This window comes from Platalea leucorodia (genome assembly GCF_965183815.1).
Source record: "Platalea leucorodia genome assembly, chromosome: 4".
Taxonomy (NCBI): domain Eukaryota; kingdom Metazoa; phylum Chordata; class Aves; order Pelecaniformes; family Threskiornithidae; genus Platalea; species Platalea leucorodia.
This window is the reverse complement of record NC_138826.1, coordinates 14,805,083-14,822,004: the sequence shown is the minus strand read 5'-3', so window position 1 is coordinate 14,822,004 and position 16,922 is coordinate 14,805,083. Positions and strand designations below refer to the sequence as shown.

General features: G+C 46.5%; 1 protein-coding gene across 2 annotated transcripts in view; it reads left to right on the top strand.

Annotated features, from left to right (window-relative positions):
- NEURL1 (neuralized E3 ubiquitin protein ligase 1) overlaps positions 1–16,922 on the top strand; it is a gene marked incomplete at both ends in the record, with an annotated part of 166,501 nt that overhangs the window by 124,069 nt on the left and 25,510 nt on the right. The window lies entirely within an intron of this gene.

Genomic DNA, 16,922 nt, shown 5'->3' with positions numbered 1-16,922 from the left:
TCTGATGGCTTTCTTCATGTGGCATGCCTGCCTCCATGCACATGAATATACAGTCCAGTTTACTTGCTTGAAATGCCCAAATTGTGTTTCTGTTCTTCATGAAATATTCATCTGCTTGGATGTAGTAAGCCCAGTTTTTCTGGTGGTGGTGTTTCTGGGCAGAAGCATGTGCAAGCACATGGCTCTGATGCCCGCTCAGCTTGCTGGAGCTGCCTGTCCCACCTACCAGTCCAACACGGTGGTGCTCGGGGAGATGCTCTGCCTGTGGAGCCGCATGGCTCTGCCACGCTCAGGAAACGAGCTGCTCTGAGGCCACCTTCCCTCCTTTCATCCTCCCACTTTGTATGGTCAGGGGCTTCATCTTTATGGGCCTGTCTTCACATATGCCAGTATCTGAGTGGTTGGGGATGGGAACGAGAGCAGCGTGCAGGACCCACGGGCTCTCCGTCCTCAAGCTGGCTCCTCCTGCATGCTGACTCTTACACCAGTTACTTTATCAGCACCAGTCATCTCCCCAGCAGTCCTTCAGTGACTTTCTCACCATCACCCATGCCAGAGGGCCTGGAGCAAGTTAGCACAGCAGAAAAATTTCATACATTTAACCTGTTTATCCGTTGCTCTGCTGTGTGTCTGTGCTGCTTGTGTGTGACAGTTAAAAGCTACCTATATCACTTACATAGAATATCGTATTTACCAGGCGTTCTCTGATACTGGTTTGAAGCTTGGCCATGTATGCAGGAAAATGATTTGCAGGTACCGGAGTTGCCTTCATGCTCTAAATTTGTACTGCGTGTTTGCTGCCCGGATGGAGAGAAGGCTGTGATCCAGGATGCTGGCATCTCAGATGTCTTCAGCGAGAGATGACCAGTGACGTGTTTCTTCCCAAAGTGGCATCCCAAGGTGATACGACAGAATGACAGACAGATGGTGTTAGGTTGCACAAGAAGCACTGCTGGCCAAAAAGGTATAAGCAGCTAGCGTGAACCCCTGTGATCAGGTCCAGCCAGTCTCCGTAAGGAGCCAGGGCTAGTTTCATTTACTGGGGGCAGGAATTGTTTGCTATAATGAACTAAAGGTTCAAAGCTCAATTGAATCTCAGCTCCTCCAAAACCCCTAGCGCTCTCTGATCTGGTGTTTTGATTACCTGAGCCCATTTTAAATGCTAGCTGAAGCGTCAAGCCCTCACATTTCCATTTAGCTGTTTGAGGAAAACAATTTTAATAGCTACGCAGCTATTCATCAGGATTAGGCCCTGCTGGACTAGTTTGGATATCACGCAAGCTAAGTGCAGCACAGGCCGAGCTTAACTTGGAACATCCAGAGGCACCAAAAACATTTGCTTCAGTAACTCAAGCATGTTCATCAGCCCCCTCTCTTCGTGCCGCTGACCATGTCCAGTGCCAGGAGAGGAGGGGTTGGGGGAGAGCCCGCTCTTCTGTTAATTCCTGGCCCTGATGGAAACAGGGGAGAAGCAGAAGTATCAGCAGGAAGCATGCACTTTTTGAGCTCCCACTCCTGAGTTAACGTGGATGCAGAGGAGAAAAGCACCCACGTACTTGGGTGCTTACCCAGCTGCCCCCCATGGCAGCAGCACCTCTGCCCATTGCTGACTGTGTGCATCGCCGTGTGCCCCAGCGTTGCAGCGTGGAGCACGGCGGCCTCCCAAAAGTACTTCTGGGATTCCAATGGAGCAGGGAAAGTTAATTTGTTCTGTATTTATTGTCTAAGTTTAGGTAGCTAGTGTACCGCTCTGCCAAGTGTTAAGGGAAAAATTCCTCATTCCGCCTTAAATATTTCTTGGAGTGGCTAGTGCTGAACTGAAAGTCCCCGGCCAGCCAGCGCTGAGCCAGGTTTCACGTCGGTGCTGAAGACTTTGGTGGCTTCAAGACTTGGGGATGCACGTAGGTTTCCTCTCTTGTCCATGTATCTTCACGCAGTCATTAAGAAGTTTTGTTTACTAGTATCTTGCTTACTCTAGTATTTAGTGGGAAAATGCTAGAAAGTGTTCTTAAAAAAAGAAAGAATTAATAGAAGTTGAATGGTCGTTTTCATGCTGTTGCTGCTGGCTGGCTTTTCCCTATCCAGACTTCACTGGAAAATGTTGGGGGGTTCCTGCGAGAGGCTCAGGCACCCAAATGAGTTTGGACATTTAATTGCTGCAGCGGCGGGGACCTGTCAAGGGCGATGCTGGCTGCCTTCTGTGTAATCGCTGAGATCTGGAAGTAGGAGCTGGAAATCCCATAAGAATCTGGTTTCTTTAAGTACTTTGACCCTTTGGATTGGCTGTGGAGGCTCCTGGGACAGCAAAATTTATGTAGGACATTTTGCAGTGTCATCTTTTTTTCAGTTTTAGGAAATGTTGAGGCTGGATGGAGTTCAGCGGGATGAAAGGGACAGTTCTCTTGCATTTAATAACTGCTGCTGCTTGTTTCTGAGGCGTGTCGGTTGCTTTCCAAGGGGAGGCAGGATAGTATCTGCTTTCTATCTGGTAGGACGGTGACCATTTTATTCACAGAATGGTCTGAATGAAGATAAATTGCTGAATCTTGTAGAAATCTTGACGGTGAGACAAAGCTCTCTCACTAACTGAAAATAATGTGGTTTTTTTTTAAGCTCTCGATATAAATATTTACAGCTCTGGATATACATAGAGACATATAAACAAACAAACAAAAAAGACCCCAAAACAAACACTGCAAAGAGACCAGAAATCTTCCAGACTTTCACCATTTTCATGGAAAGCAATGGGAAAGTAATACATTAAATTATTCACACTTTTTTTCAGTTGTCTAGACAGTGCTATACTGAAATAACACAGTGTGTCTAGCTGAAAAGGGAATTCGCTTAGGACTGCGGATCCAATGCAGACAGCAGGGAGAAATTGTTGAAAAGCTTCGGGGAAGGGTGAGAGCAAGCTGTCCCCTGTCCACCTGGGTGTTACATCTAGGAAGAGATGCTGCAGCTGAAAGTGGCTGTCAGCTGTCCCTACTGCTCGGTGATGGCACCGCGTCCGTGGGAGGGAGGAGGAGGAGTTCAGCTGGGACCTTCAGCACATCCAGAAAATGCAAATGATGCAGGAGAATGGACCTCGTCTCTGCTTCTCTGAGAAGTAGAGAATTACTCATGTTGAAAATACAAGTAAAACTGTGAAGGAAGGAGTTTAGCTCTTAGAGGTTATGTATTCACAGTACTTTAAGGATCTTGAAAAAGGAGAAGTGTGAATTTGTTGTTGCTTCTGTTGTCATGGGACTGTTCTCCTGGCCCTGTGCTTCCCTGCCTTGCACAACGAGCACAAGATGCAACTTCTGTGTGGGGGGAAGTGTGGCAATTCCCTTGAACGCTTAAATACCTCTTGATTCCTCTAGTTGGACATGCACTGGCATGCTCTTGTTGTTCTTGCCATCCTCCCCCACTGCCTCCCCAGGTGCCGAGACACCCAGCACTGCCAGGTGAGCCTGGGCAGAGCTGGAGCCATGCTGAAATATTCAGGCTCTCCCACTTGGGTGGCTCTTACAGCAGGAGCAAGTGTGAAGACAAACGTCTTCTTACAGAGTATGTCCTCTCTTCACCCTGCTCACCTTCAGGCATGAGATGAAATGTTTTCATGCAAAATGATCTACCAGGAGAACATTCAAGTATGAGCAGGGCAGACCCTCATGTTGGGAAGCACATTTGCAGCATTGCAGCAGAGGATGGTAGATGCCCTCAATGAAGAAGCATTTAAAAGCTATGCCAAGTGTCTCCTCTCTGTCTGTCTGTCAGCATCATCTTAACTGAGCAGCAATGTGTTTAAGCCAGTGCTTTGTGTTTCTCTTTGGAGAGCCAGGAGATACCTCTGTGTGCCCGCTAAATGCAGAGACTTGGGTCTGAGTGTTTGAGTCCAGACATTAAGTCCTTGATGATTTTACTTAGATACTGGATGGTGATGACAAATTTGGCCATTGTGGAAACTCCAAAGCAGAGAGCTGGCTGGGGAGGGAGAGCTGATCCCAGGATTTCCTCCAAAAGTGGGGAGTAAGAGTCCCCTGCAGCCCTGGGAAGGCTGACAGGTATGCTGAACGCCCTTCGTGCTCAGCCACGAGAAGGCTACTGAAACAGCAAGGACTGGGTGGATTGTAAGCGACAGTCACTGGTTACTACGCAGCCTACAATAGATTTATTTAAAGTTTTATAGGCCGTGTTTCCCACTTAAAACTGCACAGATTTCCAGAAGTTCAGCTGCTGGCCATCTGCTCCCCAGAGAAACGCTTAAAAGGGCCTTTTCTCCCCATTAACACTTAAGACATTTCAACGTTTAACCAGGCGAGCGTGGGATCTGTCACTGAGGGCTCCGGGACCTCGCTCCCCGCAGACCCCCGGCGGGGTATTCAGAACATCACAAGCTGCTGGCAGGAGGAGGACTCGAGTCACAGATCACAGAGATGAAATGACCTCCCGAAGGCTCTGCGGGGAGGACAAGAGACAGGAATAGAAACTGGGGAGCCTGACTTTCCATCTCTTGTTCTCAAGCACAATTAAAGCACAGCCTGTTCACATGGTGCAGTTGGTGACTACAGATGTGGTGGAAGAGCGGTGGGAGGGAAGCTTTGGGCAGGGGTGGGAGCACGAGTGAGAGACGGGAGAATGGGATGAGATGGAGGCAGATGGTTGTGGGTATGGAGCAGAGGGAACCTTAATGGCAAAAGCAGAGGCAGAAAGCTCACCAAAAGGGTCATTACAGAAAATACTCCTTTTGCTCAGTTTGGAGAATCCATAAATTATTTTAGAGCACGCTCATGGGACAACCCGCCCAGTGTTTCTAATCTGAAATCCTGGTGTCTAACACGTTTTTGGCTGTTAACATTTTCCAATCTATTGTGTAAATAGATTCTATTTTAACATTTTGGCAAATGGCTTCCGGGGAAAAGCCCGATTCCTCCACTACTCCTCCAGGGTCCCATTGTCCGGGGTCTTATTTTTCCTTCCTGTTTCACATGAACGTGCAGAGCTTTGACAATTGCATTTGTAGTCTTGAAATGTGAATGCCTTCCAAAGCTGGAAGGAATCTCTCAGTTTTTGAGATTGACCTTTGATTTCCAGTGACAGCCAGGATGGATTTCTGTGATTTTTCATGTTGCCCAGAGCCTGACATTGACTAATAGGACTGGATATTCAGCAGGAATGGCAGGAAACCCTCGGTGATGAGATTTATTCATCCTGTCCATGTGTAGTTTCAAAACTGTAGGGCTAAGTTCCTGTTTGGGGTGAGTGGAGCAGTGTTACAACGGGGTGAACTTAGACCATTGCTCCTGAAGGCACAGAGCAGCTCTTTCATTCATCGCCCTCCCGGCCCCAGATCTGTCTGATTAACAGCAAGCAGTCTGTCCTCTTCAAGTACTGCAATAACAACATGCAAAATCACATGGTTTTCTCTCGAAAACCAGCAGCCATCCCATTCCATTTGCCTTTTGTTTATCTTAAGAAAACAGTGGATTCTGCCTAGTTTTACTGGAATAGTCCTTTGCTGGCTGGAAATCACTAGCTATAAAAAAAAACGTAGCAAGATGTAGCTCACTGTGTTTGAGAAAGGTTTCTGCAGAGCTTCTGCACTGACTGAACAGGGGGACACGCAGGGGAGATGACTCACCAGGGGACCCGGGAGCATCTGGAGAAGCTATTTTGCATTCTGGTTATGTTTTTGTGGCCAACTGGGGTTGCTACCAGCATCCTGGTGACCTGCTCCCTTCTGCCCCCGATGCCTGGGAAGACATCAGGGACCATCATGGCTGCGCTGCAGGGACAGCTTCTTCAGGGCACCCAGGGGGGTCGGCTGTGCCACCACAAAGGAAGGGTGCCAAGCACCCCCACCATGCACAGCGGGGGACTCTGCGAGGAAGGGGAAGTTTTTGGTGCAGCTTCATCTTTCCCAATGGAGAAGATGGGGGCTGCAGGGATAGGAGAGGGAGCTTTTTTGCTCTGCAGTTAGTCAGAGATCTCTGAAGCCACTTCCAACTCTAGATAAATGGGGTAAATAAACCTTCACATGGAGGTTGTCTGCAGACCACTGGTGGACATATATAGTAGGACATTGGGGCTCCTATTTTAAAATTCTTCATTTAGATCTCTAGCTGTCTGTGAGTATAACCTCACATGATTAAAACAAAACTGATTTTAATAATTGATTCATTCCTCCCTCTCTTCCACGTCTGGGGCAGGGAGAGTGGATGAAACATTTTTTTCTCCTGTGTGCTAGTTAACCTTTTCATTTAACCAGCACCAGTTGAAATTAGGGGAGGGTTTGGTTTTTGTTTTTATCTAAGTGAGGCAATATGTGAAAATAGTCTCTGTTTACCTTAAGTTTTATAAAAGGCTATTGCTGTTTTTTACAAAACACAAATTTTGGACCAAGTTTGATCTGACAATATTGTTTTCTATCCAGGATTGCTTTGAACCAACCACTCATCCTCCTTTGTCCTCAAAGGCACCGTGCTGGATTTCACAGAAGTTGAAAATCATGTCTCCATCAGTTTAAATGCTCCCAGCATCCATTAGGAGCCCTAGCATGGCTCATCCCTTGCGCACCAGCCGACGGGACATGTGGGATACTTGTTTTTCCTTCTCCCCCTGCTCTATATAACCTGGCAGGCAGTGGCTGGGCTGAGGATGCTGAGCCAGGAGGAAGGATGTCCTGACTGCCCCTCTGCAGTAAAACCTGGGAGGCAGCGCTAGCACAGCACGGCATTTTGCACCTCTTTGCAATGCTGCATGACCACCTTCTTTCTCCACGGACTCTGGCACTGGGCATCCTCCTGGCCTGGAGAGCATCCCCACCCCAGGAGCCAGCCCGGAGGCTCAGCAGTTCCTCCCAGCAAGGTCACTACTAAGGGATCAGCAAGCATTTACTTGGCTTTTTTAAGTGTCCCTTTCTGCCCCTCAGATCAGAATTTGCCCCCAGTCCAGGCAAAACAAGAAACGAGCAGCCACTTCTCCAGCGTTCAAAGCAATGTGAGAATTTTAAACTGATTTCAAAATAAAGATGTTCAGCTGACAATTCATTTTGGCATAAACATACTCTCACCAAAAAAAGATCCTCAGAGGAATTCAGCTGCTGAATCCTTGACCTCCAAAGGACCCCTATATATAGTATTGTACGCAATGTGCCTCTTTTTTGGGTGAGATATTAAGAGCTTATTTATTTATTAGAAAGTGTTTTACAATGTAAGTAAATTAGTGAGTTCCAAGGCCATCTCCCAGCTGCCAGATGCTGGGAGGATGTTTATGGCCACTGTAAATAATTTCATCGCTTAATACAAATACATTTTTAGAAATCAAGGGCTGATGGCTGCATGTTTATGGCTCAGTTGAGGATTTATCAATTCCTTCAGAATATGAGAAAGAAAACAAACAGTAATTCAGATATTTTAAAAATTCATAGGAAAGAAAAACTCAGAGGTGTTCTTCATTCATGGTGCTGTGGGCTCAAGTCTTCGTTGCTTTTGCTGAGCTCTCCCAAGTCTCATCAAGTCAGGGAGATCAGAAAATGATCAGCATCCTTCAAGACCCAGCCCCTGCATTTTGGAGACTGCAAAGGCTGGGATTTTAATGGTACAGACAGTTTCCCCTGCACTGAATATGTATTTGGAGATCACTTTGCTGCTGCTGAATGACCTTTGCTAAGGCCAGCTTTAAATGACAGAAATCAGATCCTTCACAGTCAGCAGGGCAACAAGGTGGAGCAGCACAAGGAATTTGCTTTATGTTGTGGCTAAAAGGTAACAAGGACTGAGCAGCACCTGTGGGTACCAGCAGTGGTGTCTCCAGAGGAGAACCTGCTTCCCTGAAAAAAATAGGACATACAATGAAAACGGGGCTGGAAGGAATTTCCTTTTCGAGGCATGTGCACGGCAAGGAATTAGAAATCAGCAAGGTGACGTCAGAGCGTATGTGGGATGCTTGGTATGATTTTTGTGAAAAGTCTTGGTGCCTCGGGGAGGGATGGTCAGAAATGAAGTGTTACAGATGCTTCATTTGAGCTTTAGGTCTATTTTCAGCCTTTGTGTGGATGGTAGCGGAGGGCCTGCAAATATCAGAAGAAGCTGTGGGCTGCTTCTGCCGTGGTGCGTTGTGGTGGCTGCACGTTCCCGTGCTGCGCTCTCCATAGCAACATATTTTCAATGTAAAACCACAGAACCAGCTGAATAGTTATGAGCATTTACACTCCCATGTGCACAGGGGAAAACTGATGATGATGCTGAGCTGCTGTAAGGCAGAAATGGTCCTCGCTTTAAACTGCAGCCTAAGCTGAGCTTTCGGTCTGGAATTGAAATGCAGTTTGGTGATGGGAAGTGCTTAGGCACATGCACTCACAGGTGTCTTGTTCTTTTTTGGGAAAAATGTGACCCTTTTTTATTACCCAAGAAGTCCACCAAGAAGCACCTTGTTTTGGGGGCAGGAGACTGCCCTGGGTCTACAGCAGGCCAGAGTTAGATGGCTTGACACAACAAGGTTTGCTGAGGCTAATGGTGCCAGTGCTAACTACAATTAATTTAGGGCAAAATAACTTTTTTTGCAGTTTGAAGATAGCAGTGAATCCCAGTGCGACCCAGCCCCAGATCCGGCAGGCCAAGATTTGGGTACTCTCATTGCGGTGGTGCCATTTTTTGCAGTGCAGGTTGCCTGCCGCCATCCTGATCCTTTTTCTTAATGGTGCTGGATTGCCCAGCCTTGAATTTAGCTGCAAGGGCTGCAAGCTCCAGCGAAGCGGAGGTGGCTGTGCAGTGCAGGCAGGCAGGCAATGCATGGCCACGGGCATGGCACTGAGATGGCCAGGGAGGTAAAGGGAAGGAGCCTGCAGGGCTCAGTGGCTAATTGTGGCCACACCTGGCTTGCTTGTGTCTGTCCCTTGAATCATTCCCCTCCTGCTAATTTCTGGGACCAGCGATATGTGTGCTCCGATGGCTTTGAGGTGGTTTGGCAGGTACAGCAGTGGCAGAGCATCCTCCGAGTGAGTGCGTAGCTGCTGTTGAAGGAGCCGGCTCCCATGGCTCTGCCTCCAGCCGCCCGTGGAGCAGGCACGCTCGGCAGGATGGCAAAGGCACAGAGACAGTGACAGCGTGCGACACGAATGAGATTGCTGACCTGGAAAACAAGCCAAGATTAAGAAATGTCAAATTTCTTGGGAGAAGAGGGTTTCCCAGAGGGCTGAGAGGTGGAGAAAGTAGACTCTGGAGGTTACTTGGGATGGCTAACTTCAAATGGACCATGAACCCTGTTGTAGCACTGGTGCCTCTGGGAGGGCTACCCTGACACCCTGAGCTGGGACTCATCTCCCAAAACTGGGCACTGGGGCATGGGCGGCAATTGGCAGGAGGACATGAGTGTAGAGGTGACTGTGTCCTCCTGAGGACAGAGTGGGAGGATGATGCCTTCTAATCAGCCGACTTTGGGGAGCTTCTTGCAGGGTTAATGTAAGAGTGGACAGCCAAAAGCGGGCACATAAGCCACACTGTCCCTTCTGACTTGCACCCATGGGTGCTGCAACTGGCTGGGCCCCAGGCGAAGGCACCGTGTAGCAATGAACTGGCACCTTCAGCTCTGCAGCAGCTTCACCTACAGTTAAAAAACCTGCTAACCCCATAAATGTTTTGATTGTAGATGTAAAAATGAACGCAGCAGCCATCCTGTTATTTGTTTCCTTATTAAATTCTATTTGCTTCATGTTGCCCATAAATATGAATTTTCAAAGTGCTGCAAACCCCACTCAGGAAGGAATTTGCATCGCCTGAGCCTGGGAGAGCATGGGCGACCGCAGCAGCTTTAACACAGCCGAGTGAAATGCTTCTGGCAGGATGAAGTAGTGAAATGCAGTGGATAGCAAAGCTGTCATTTATCACTGTTGCTGCGGATTCATGCTATGGTGGCAATCTCTGTTCGTTTCGCTGCAGTCAGGGCAGCTTTTCTGCTGCAGAGCCAATGGGGCAGAGCCGGCAGCGTGGGTTGGGTGAACCTCACCTCTCCCTGGAGGGATGCAGGGGCTCGGGATGCGCTGTGCTGGCTGTCGACAAGACGGCAGACGGAGACAGTTTCTGTTCTCAGTGCTGTCCGTCTGCCCCCCCACTAGTCAAGTTTGCCTGGTGTGTTGGGTGTAGGGAGAAGGCTGTAGTAACTTGAGCCTACATAACTCTTAGGTTTTTCCTTGCTGTTAAGTCCTGTTGCTCTCAGGATGAGTTCATGCCTACTCCAGCAGTCCTTATGAGCCCCATGATTTCTCCATGCCAGTTCAGGGACTAAACGCTGCCCCCATTTCCCCCTGGATGCCAGGCCCTGCTGGAAATGGCAGGTGTGCCAGCAGCAGCCCATTTTCCTTGCCTGCAGCATGGCAGCGTGGGAGCGGGACGGTGTCTGTGCACTGCTGCGACCTGGTGGAGGGAACAACGCTTGGTTGGGGGATTTCATGGGCCTGGCAGCACTGACAGCTTCTCAAAAGGGCTGTTTAGCTCCAGTGCTGAGGGTTCAGCTTTGCCTGGAGAGGCTGTGGAGCCTGTCCCAGCTGAGGCTGTGTCATCAGCGAGTGGTTGCAGCATAACAGACCAGCAGGACACTTAAAAAATGTGTAGGGATGCAGAGCCCTTACAGTGTTTAATAGGAAGAATAAAAGAGCTGACAAGGCATATATACAGCATCTCGCCATCTTGCCCTGACCCTCTCTTCCTTGTGTTTATCATACCCTCTCACTGTGTTATGTCTAATTTGGGCCGTAAGCTCCCCTGGGATGGGACTTGCCATTTTTAACTGCCAGGCGCCAGGCACACCTAAGCCACTTTATACATAATATTTCTGTGGAGAGGGAAACTTGACCCTGGGACGTAAAGGGGTGGCTATGGCAACAGCTGTCTGGGTGCTTTGTGTCTCCTATGGACACAGAGCAAATGGGGCTGGTAACACGGCTTCAGCCCGGGCTGGAGCAGAGCATGTACAGCTTCGTGGGGCCCTTTCTGCACGTATCCGCTGGCTTTCTGCTGAGCGTAAGTCATCTACACTCCTCTTTGGGATTTTTTCTTTTTTTTTTCTTGCTTACTTTGATATGAAAAAGTAGAACAGAAATACAGCCAGTAGTAACCCTTTCTTTTCTGTTTTAGGTATTAGGATAATGTTAGATTTGAGCACATCATCTGCTTTATATTCTCTTCTAGCTTTCAGAAACACATGGGTTTTAGCTATGTGCCTTCCCAGTACCATCCTGTGGCAGGCAAATGTGAATTATCCAGGCTTTTGCCCTGATGACTGGACTACATCTGTGCTTGGAAACAAAGAATATTTTCCCAGTTGTAAATGAAAAAATAAAGCATGCATTTTTTAAAGTCAAAGCTGTTACAGTACCAGGAATGGTGAGACTGCACGGAGCAGAGTGGAGAGAGGGACCGTTTTTCTCTGATACCCAGGTCCCAGACAGACCTGGGATCAATCCCAGATTCCTTAGACTGAGCAAGACATCACTGGTGCTGGTGATGACATTGCAGTTGACATAAGCCCAGCAATTTTTACTATTATGTAGCAAGGGTTTGCTAGTTCCCTACAAGAGTTCAGAGTATGTGCAGAAAGGTTGACAATAACATTGTCACCAAATACTGCTTTAAAGTTTGATGCTGAAGGAGGCAGAAGCTGAAGAGAAATGAGTCTATTAAGGGGGTGAGAAATCCTTGAGTTTGGATGAGTCACCCCTATATTGGTTACCATTTCTCTAGTCCATATAGATCTCAGCAAGAGAGATATCAGCCTATAATGTTGCTGTATTGGCTCTTTTTGTTGCTGATTATTCCCAGTTCAGTCTAATCTCTAAAACTAAGCTTGTTCATGACATTCTGGAGCTAAACTTTATTGTTTACAAACCATCAAAAAGTAGGGGGTTGATTAGCTCTTTCCCAAACCAGAGAACTATAGCATCATGGGCTAACAGAAATAGAGGGTGACAATAATAGAGGGTAATAAGTCTTATGAGGAGCAGCTGAGGGAGCTGGGGTTGTTTAGTCTGGAGAAGAGGAGGCTGAGGGGAGACCTTATCGCTCTCTACAACTACCTGAAAGGAGGTTGTAGCGAGGTGGCAGTCAGTCTCTTCTCCCAAGTAACAAGTGATAGGACTAGAGGAAATGGCCTCAAGTCATGCCCAGGGAGGTTTAGATTGGATATTAGGAAAAATTTCTTCATGGAGAGAGTGGTCAGGCATTGGAACAGACTGCCCAGGGAAGTGGTGCAATCACAGTCCCTGGAAGTATTCAAAAAACATGTGGATGTGGTGCTTAGGGACATGGTTTAGAGGTGGACCAGGCAGTTAGGTTAATGGTTGGACTTGATGATCTCAGAGGTCCTTTCCAACCTTAATGATTCTATGAATAAAGGCATGGCAATCAAACAGATATTGACACTGGAAAAGTGGGTGAATGAACACTGATACCCATTCCTAGCCAAACTGGTGCAAAATCAATACATTACAAGCAGGTAAGGAAGAGGTTTAGAGCATGTGTCAGTCAGAGAGCGTGACCTTCAGCAAAATCTGAAATGGTAGATCCTAGTGAAAATGCATGGACAGCACAACAGGGCATCAAAAGAAAGCTGCTGAGAAATGGCAGACATCTGTCACAGGAGTTTAATGAGAGGTCAAAGAAGAAAGGGGAAGAGAGCCAAAAAACTCGCTGCATTTTTAGGTGCTTGTGTCTTCCCCACCTCCCGACCCCTCCTTGAAAGGTCTCAGGGACCAGTAATAGCCCAAACCAGCTGCAAAGTCAGACACCTCTCCAGTGCGTGCTTACAGCTGGCACTTCAGTGGTTCAGTGGTTTTGCTGGGGAAGCTGTGAGATGGTCGCAGGAGGGCTTTTCCCTCTAGGTCAGTGCCTGACTCCCAGTCCAGCTTTGTCTACCACAGGGGCTGGGTCTCAGTTTTAGGATCCAGTTTCCATGAAAGAATCATCCTCCATCTCATCCCCAGGATGCCAGCAGGACCGAGCTTGTTCGTGCTTAGTGTCAGGTGCGGAAGGGAGAAAGAAGAGGAGGAAGAGGAAGAAAAGCAGTGCTGTGGGAAGATGGGATGTGGGGAGAGCAGGAACCTTCGGGAACCAAAGCCTTGGGTCCCCTTCCTCGAAGGGCCGAGGAAGATTTGGCTACTGGGGCTGCAGCTTCATTTAGCATCCGGCAGCGCCTGCTGGACCTTGTTCTTCCATGTGGCTTCAGCAAGGTTACACTGCCCTGACTGGCAGCCAGACTGTGGCCCTCTGGCTGATTCTTGTTTATGCTTTCAATTTGCAGCTTCAGAAAAGCCTCCTGTCTTTCTGTCTAAACCTTTTGAGGCCACATCCTGTGATCTGTGCATTTAAATTAGCTTTACTGATAGCCAAGGTGTTGAAGCTTTCCCTGGGGTAAGCGAGAGTGGAATTTGTCTTTTTGCTTGTTAAGGAGTTAGCTGAGGCGCTGGTAACAAGATTCAGCTCTTTAGTTCCTTTAGTTCAGCGTATCAAAATAATTCATAAAGAAATCACAAGCATAACGGGCATTTGCCATGACAGAATATATGAAGAATTTATTGAAGAGATGAACTTTTCAGTTGGCAGAAGTGGGCATTGTCTCTCTCTCTTTGATTTCCCCCTAATTTTGTCCAGCCGTGACAGCTAGAATGACTGCTTTAGGGTTACTGTTTCAGGTAATCTCCTTTGCTGTTCACTCCACTGGCAGGATGCAGTGGGACAGCAATGGGGAGTAGAGTTTCACATGAGAACTTTATTTTTTGATGTGGAATATAGTTTGTAAACCTTACCCTGTGCCCCTGATTTGAGACTACTGATATGCTCGTGTGTACATCCCGTTGCCTTCAGTGGGATACAAATACTTGTTTAGATGAAGTGGATGTTTAAGTGCTGTCATGAAATGGAACAGACCTAAACACACGTGGAACTTTTCTGAATTGGTGCAGACTGCAATAATTGTGCTGTTTTAAAACAAGCTCATCAAACAACGCCTTGATGTACTGTTTCCATGCATAACTGGGAGAGTGCACCTTGCAGACCGCACCAGCTCTGGAATAGGAGTGGGGTGGATGGGGTGTAATGGCTGCGCTGTCATTTGGTACATGTGGAAAATAAGTCAGAAAATTTTTGAGAGCTTCTTCATGCTGGATTCTGAGGTGGAAATTCTCCAAGAAAGAGATATTAGGAATTAAAAGAAAGAAAATGTTCTGGTCAAATAGCATTATGTGCATTCTTTCAGAAATACAGTTGTTGGATGTTTAGGTGAGGAACCAGCTTGGAGGAGGAGAGATGATCTGTAAACTTAATTAGTCATGTCTGAAAAATGGAAACGCTTTTGGCAAAATCTAGCTGTTTTCTTTCACAATTTTCAAAATGATATATTTCAATTTTGAGTCTTGAAATAACATTTTAATCTTGAAAGTGGCAACAGCGATTTCCAAACAAGCCCCAGAAATCAGCTAGAAAAGCTCTTAGTCCAGTATTTATTTGCTTTTATAAAAGGAAGTAAAATAAACTGAGCACTTTGTTTCAGGTTAGCCGGAAATACTGTATCTTTCCAATGTATATTATTTTTTCTTCAGGCAGTTGACTGAAATATTATGTATTATCACTGCCCTTCACAGGTTGCGTCTTCACTAGAAAATGTTGTGCTCTTAGCTCTGTTGTTAGTGAGGTAGCTGCGGGGCAGCAAAATCCTTGTGATGACCAGGCAATTTATCATTTAGCCGTGCCTTTGGGCAGCCCTGTCAGACCAAACAGGACTGCAGCGAGCCCAGGAAGGTGATCGCCAGCAGCGTTTCTGGGTTTCCTAAGGAAAAGGGGGCAGACCCAATGGTGTTAATTCAGGTCAATAAGCAATGGTGCTGGGTAAGATGCTGGACCTGGGGGAGACCCTGGCAGGGTCGAGGTGGTTGTTGGTGTGCTGAATTCTCCCTGAGCAGCTGGCTGTAAAACTGGCAGCGATGGCAGGAGCCTTTCACTGTGAAATGTGGGGAGAAGTTGGAGAAGGAGTCATCATCTCCGTGCCTGCATGAAGACACAGGGGTAAATGAAAGCAAGTGAAAAAGGGTAAATGCAGGATACATAAATACCACGGGAGGGAGGATGATGGATGGGAAGGAGGAAGAAAGTACTTGTTTTGAAGAAAATTGCTGTCGGATGATTCAGGAGATGAAGGGATATGTCTGATGTATCTTGGGAATTGGCTGTGAGCGCTCAGATGCTATGGAAACATTCACACAGTAACGTAAGGAGGACTGGAAATAGAGTTGTTGGGAGCCCATAGCCATCTCCAGCACAATACATGAAGGTAAAGTAGTGGGGTTAGCACTGCATGCAATGGTGAACTAGTCTTACCTGAATAGGTGAGATAAGAGGGTTGAAATTTCTAGGAGGAAAGGAAGGTAAAAGTGATGACAGTGCCAGGAGTAAGTAATGGAGTCACTGGGTATGAGAAGAGGGCTCTATAAAGTTATTAGACAACCAGGAATTATTGCTTTAATTTCCCATGAAGAAAATTAAAAAAAAAAGAAAAAAGAACTTTTCTACAGAGGAATTTACATCTTAAACATCAGGAAGCATCAGATAAAGTGCCAATTGACAGACTCCAGGGAGAATTAGGTCTTGCACAGGTAATTAAAACAAGTAATAAGACTTCCCAGCTGTTGAAAGAATGAGAGGAAATGGAAAGAAAAGGTGGGGCACTCTACAGAGAGAGGCAGGACTGAGATTAAAATAATGTAGGTGTGGGCCTAAAAGTGATGATCATTTTGCTGTGGTTTTCAAGTGGGATAACGATAGCTGAACATGGAGTCAAGCAGGCCTGGGGCGGTGGAGGTGGAAATCGTTGCGTCGGAGTGGGAGTAAAATTCAGAGACTTCATGTGCGTGAGTGGGAGATAGATTAAGGAGTGAATAATGGGGATTAAGTGGTCTCCGCAAAGAACAAACCACCTGATTTCTGCTCAATCCATATTCCTCTGACTTCGTGGGGAGTTAGGAAGTATGAAATGGAAAACCCACGAACATAATAGAGGGAATCAGACATGGAGGTGCCGCCATCCAGAGGTGACTGTGGCAGTGGCTAAGCACATCTTCAACCTGAAGGACGTTTGTCTGTCTTCAGGACCGCTGGCTGGGGACGATGAGTTTACCCCAAATGAAAAGTGTTCCTGAATGAAAACCAAAATGTGTTGTTTGTAACACAGATGTTGCAGCGCCCTGCAGACTCTCTCTGAGCATCAGCTTTTGTGGAAAAGAAAACAAATCCACAACTATCACACGCATATGGAAGTTTGTTCTTCAAAACCTACTATCAGGCTCTTTCAAAACATTCGGATTTGCTAAGGAAAACAGTAATTTATTTTAATTTTATAAGGCTAGTTATGCTCTTTGTGCCACTTCATATGTTCAAATACATTTGACATGCTTACAGATGTTACTCAGAATTGCATGAATGTTTGTTATGAACCAGACTGGTTCAGAGCATAACTTTATTATATAGCGCATGTCCCAAAACTACAATTTATCAGTCAGTGCTCAACTTTTGTACCTTCAACTATAGTCTTATACATGTATGAAATTGTATGCTTTCATTCCTTAGATTTTATTGAAGAATATGTAGATGATCAATTCAATTACTAAGCTGGCCTGGAAACTGCCGTTGTTCACTCTGGCTTAAAAACAGCTGCAATTCCATAAAGCTCAGGGGTTTGTATTTTTTATTTCTGAATATTTCAGCTTGGAGGCTGGCAGTACATGAGCTTACATTATTTTAGAATCTGGTTTTATTTGTTTGTTTGTTTCTATTTGTTTTGCTGTGATATTTTGTCCGTACTATTGGTACAGCATTGACGATTCACGGCAAGAAATCTGTGATAATCCCAGTTAGCCATGGGAGGATATTTATATCCTTAGAAAAGTATTCTGA